Below are 5,403 nucleotides of genomic sequence, written 5' to 3'. Positions count from 1 at the left end.
CATGAATGACATCCTCACCTGTCCCTCACAGCGGTTCTGTTCAGCAGGCCGAGTCTTCCTGAAACCTCCTGCAGCTCTTCCTGTCTGTCCTCTGCTGGTGCGTTTATCCAGTAAAGCCTCAAATTTCAAACCCAAAATTCATACTTTCATGTATTTAGAACACAAAATCTTTCATGGATTTCCTTTTTGACATGTTCTCCTTCTCAAAACTGTTCAACATTGACCTCATTTCTAGTTCTTAGCCCATAGAGAGTTTAACTCTTTAATGGAGTTGTAATGACTTACAAAACTAAAATAAACTGTTTCACTGATTTTATTTTTATTGAAATATTCTGAGTTAAAATGATGAAGAGCTGCATCTTTGTGACAAAAGTAAACACTGAAATCAGAAAAGGTCAATCGAATGGTAAGTTGCCAGTACGCTGCAAGCAGTTAGAAGCTGGGGAAAGTATGGTGCACTGGCGTTCTGTCATTTAATTATCACTTAAGGGAGAGGGAGTGATTCTAGATTGCAGTTGGGTCCTCTGCACTCCTGCTCCTGTCCTTGGCCGTGGACCTCGCCTCTGGCTCGTCTCGCTCCCCCAGCCTTCCCCCAGTTCTAGTGGTTGATGTCCATCTGCTGCACTATTCAAACATGTGGCTGTAGAGATACATAAACTGATTCTCTGAGGTCTTTTCTTTTTTCCCCAGAAACCGTCTGGGAAGGGATGCCCGGGTTAGTCTGCTTAGTTTACTTTAGCAATCAGCTGTTGTATTTTACAATGGATTGTATATTCTATGCAATTAGAGAAGCCTGTTGAGGCAAACTGTGTTGTAATATCGGGCTGTATAAACAAAAGTTAATTCATTTCATTTAGTGATTGTTTTTTCTTTTTTATAGAACGCTCTATTAATGAATATTAGAAATAGGCCTACAAAACACATCCCTTTTCTTCACCTACCTTTTATTGTTTGTAAAATATTTAAAACACTTCAAATTAAGGTCCAATCAGGAGCAACCAGAAAAAGTTGTGGTTTCTGTTTGAGTTTAGTGACCATAGCAATTCTGTCAAATGTTGAATTTTTGGCTCGTTTGTTCTGAGATTTTAAATTTGGTGCAGTTTGTACAACATTTACGTTGAAAATCAAGTAAAGAAGAGTTTGGTTTCCAAACTATAACATAACATAGAATCAAATGAATTTCCTTCAGGGCAGGGAAATAATGTCGGATAGACATTAGAAATGATTACTTTGACGTAAAGGACATTACTGAAAGCTTCTACTGTGCCAAAAATCACTTAAAATGTGTAAAATTATTCAGTGAGAAGCTAATTATTTATGTTTACCCAAAAATACTGACTCTAAAATTTGTGGTTTGGGTTTATTTTTTGTTTTGTTTTTTGGAGGGGGAAAAAAATCAAATTAAAAAAACAAAAATGGCATGTTTAACGTCTGGAAAATAGTTCAAGTTTGTAATAATGAAATAAAGGTATTAAAAAGTCAAAAATGACTTTTTTCTTTTTGGAGGACTTAAAGAAATTCTTTAAAAAGTGTACGTGTGTGATCAGCAGATTCAGTTTATACAGTAAAGCGTCTGATGGGGAAAGACGTTTTAGGGGATCTATGGAATAAAAACACTTGAAGCCAGATTTCTGCAGATGAACGAAAGGCCTGAGGCTAAATAAGCTGAAGGCTAAAAAATGAACAAAGCAACATTTGGGTTTTTGTCAGGTTGTGTTTTCAGTCTCACCAAGCTCAGGTTGATCATCCACAGCTGGTTGCGTTTAGTTAATCATTCTCAGTCTGTTTCAGGGTCTGGTGTCAGGTCCTCTGTTCTGTTTCGTCACTCCTTTTTTGCTCCTAGAGTTTTGTTGTGGTTGGTCTCCAACATTTTGGGTCTTACGCCACCAGTTCTTGACAGTTTATTAAAAAAATAAAGAAGTAGTATCAAATCTGCAGTGGAACTGTTGGAAAACCACAGAAAACAAGTCTGTTTCTCTGGACGCACAGGCTGAAAGCTCCTGAAGAGAAACAAACACTTTTTAAACATGAATGCCATTAAAGTTCATACTAAAATAGTTAAATCAATGCAAAATAAAGGGATTTTCTGAAAAAGTAATACATTTTTAAACCCAGAAGTTACAGAAAAAAAACTTGATCAAACACATGAGTTTTGTAATGTAAATGTTTACGGCACTAGAAAACAAAACTTATATTCCAGTATTCTTACAGTATTGTTCTGTGCTGGTGGTGTTTGTGGATGCCCACGTCACACTCAAACATGTAGGTTTTTATCTTTTGACTGATGTTTTCTCAAGGCAATGATGGCACTTTTTTTTTTTTGCAGTTCATCCCATGAGGCTGTTCTCCTTATGTCCACCAGAGGGCGTACTACTCACACCCATTTTCATGTGAGCTGTGATTGTGGAGAACTCTTAAATTATAACTAAATGAGCACAGTCTTTAAAACAAAAACACACGATTTGCTGACCTTTTAGTTCTACTGCTAGATAGAACAAATATCGGTCTTGTGCTGATATTACCCTTTTTTTATTCAAACTTTTATATGGCTGTGTGAAATTAAATAAAAAAATTAAAAATATCTGTCTTAGAAAAAGTCACGTTTTTATCGTGTAGTGAATGCTTTTTGTTGGTTCATTTATTGGTTAGGTCTGCTGAAACTGTTAACAGGCCTCACATCGCTTTTAGGAGGTGTTTGTTCGTTAATTAAACTCAGAGGTTACATTCACTTCTGTTCCTTGAACTGATATTTTTAATCACACCTCTGGGGGCCACTTCTGTTAAACGTCTACATGCCCCACCTGGTCCAGGTTATAAAGAACAATAGTTACCAAAGCTACGCAGATGACTCAGAATGACGCCAGGAGCCTGAGGCCCAGTGCAGCTTCCTGGTAAATGCTTTAAGGACATGACTGGAAGAGCCACAACTTACCTCAGCTAAACAAAAACAACAAGTGCGGTTCTTGTTTTTGAGGAACGGTTAGACGTCGCTACCGAGCTTCAAACTATTCGTCTGAAATCCACCAACCAGGCCAAAGACTTGGGTGTAGACTTCTGATAGAGCTCCATTTTAAAAAACCCGTTAATGCAGTCACAAAAACAGCCAACATAACCTAAAAAATATCTCTAGGATTAAAGATCTGGTGTCCAGACAGGACCTGGAGAAACGAATTCAGTCGTTCCTCTGTAGACCATTTGACTACAGTACAGTAACAGTGATTCTACAGGACAACCACAAAAGAATCAATCAGGAAACTGCAGCTGATTCAGAACTCTGCCGCTCAAGTTCTAACGAGGACCAAAAAGTATACCTCATCAGTCCAGTTCTGAGGTCTATTCCACCAGCTGCCTTTAAAATAGACTTTAAAATACATAAATGACCCTGTATGTACCAGCCAGACCTTTGCCGCTCATCTGGATCCGGTCGTTTGTCACGTAGAAGCTGCACTCAGCTTCTATGCTCCACAGATCTGGAACAGCCTCCTAGGAGGCCTTAGATCAGCTGAAACAGTTGATTTAAAGACCTGTTCTCATCTGCTTTTGATTAGTTTTTATTCCAACGTTCAGTTCTTTTTAAATTTCTATTTTAATGATCACACCGTGTTTTCTCTGAAGCACTTTGAATGAATTTGTACACGAAATGTGCTCCATGTCTAACTTGAACTTCTTAATTACTGTCTTAAAATTCAAAATTGAAACACTCTCTCAACGTCTGAAACTGCTTCTGTTCCCTTACTCCTCCAATCATAATCCTGTTTTAGTTTTTACAGGTTTTTCCAAAAACCCAGTGAGAAATTCTTGATTGTAATGACCTCAGTCAACCACAGGGGGCGGTACAGCAGAAATTCAACGGAATTCATCATTGGAATCTAAAACGCTTCTGCTTTTCTGATTTAAAGGAGAACGTGTCAGAATCCTGTAGATGTTGTGGTGTCTTTGCCGTGGACCCGAGGTGGAGTCCTTTGCAGAACATTAGTGCTCCGGCTTGCAGAGGATGCTGTTTCTGTAACTCAGCCTGATGTTTTGCTCTTTTGTGGCTCAGGCTACAGACATCATACTCCCCGAGCTTCAAAGGATGACCTCAGAAGCCTGCAGCGGGGCCATCGTTGTGTCAACATTGTTTTTGCAACGTTTATGTTGAGCTCAGCCGCATTTTCTGTTCTGTACAGATGCCAGCAATAGCAAGAGTCCTTCACTGTAACGTCCTGAGGATTTCTACAGTCCTGCCGGCGGACACTTTTGTTTATAATCTGCGTTAGAGTTTCTGATATCCTCTTAGAGATGCACATCTGGCCTCGAGGTCAGGATCATTCCAACAAAGCTCAACGTGATTTAGAGGTTGTGTGCTTCAATGAGCGTGTCTTTGCACACGCAGCAGTTTACATTAACCCTTGTGCTATCTTAGATTACCCCACCCTTCCATTGACGTGTTCTCCCTACCATGAAAAAGGTGGATAAAGGTGGAAAGATTTCATGTATTCCATGGACACCAGTGAAGATCACAAATCATTGAAGAACAAAGGTTTAGCGCACTGTCTAGTGGGTCTAGATGACCCAACTCCCAATGTTACAGTGCCTAGGATAACACAAGGGTTAAGAGTTATAAACTTGTGCGTCACACTACTGTCCAATCCTTACACTAGCGTCCAGTTGTCCATATACTCACACTACCGTCCAGTTGTCCACATCCTCACACTACCGTCCAGTTGTCCACATCCTCACACTACCGTCCAGTTGTCCACATCCTCACACTACCGTCCAGGCTTCATCATCCTCACACTACTGTCCAATCCTTACACTAGCGTCCAGTTGTCCATATACTCACACTACCGTCCAGTTGTCCATATACTCACACTACCGTCCAGTTGTCCACATCCTCACACTACCGTCCAGTTGTCCACATCCTCACACTACCGTCCAGTTGTCCACATCCTCACACTACCATCCAGTTGTCCACATCCTCACACTACCGTCCAGGCTTCATCATCCTCACACTACTGTCCAATCCTTACACTAGCGTCCAGTTGTCCATATACTCACACTACCGTCCAGTTGTCCACATCCTCACACTACCGTCCAGTTGTCCACATCCTCACACTACCGTCCAGTTGTCCACATCCTCACACTACCGTCCAGTTGTCCACATCCTCACACTACCGTCCAGTTGTCCACATCCTCACACTACCGTCCAGGCTTCATCATCCTCACACTACTGTCCAATCCTTACACTAGCGTCCAGTTGTCCATATACTCACACTACCGTCCAGTTGTCCACATCCTCACACTACCGTCCAGTTGTCCACATCCTCACACTACCGTCCAGGCTTCATCATCCTCACACTACTGTCCAATCCTTACACTACCGTCCAGTTGTCCATATACTCACACTACCGTCCAGTTGTC

The sequence above is a fragment of the Oryzias latipes genome, chromosome 5 (assembly GCF_053564925.1).
Source record: "Oryzias latipes strain Hd-rR chromosome 5, Olatipes_Hd-rR_3.1".
Classification (NCBI taxonomy): domain Eukaryota; kingdom Metazoa; phylum Chordata; class Actinopteri; order Beloniformes; family Adrianichthyidae; genus Oryzias; species Oryzias latipes.
This window is presented reverse-complemented; position numbering follows the sequence as displayed.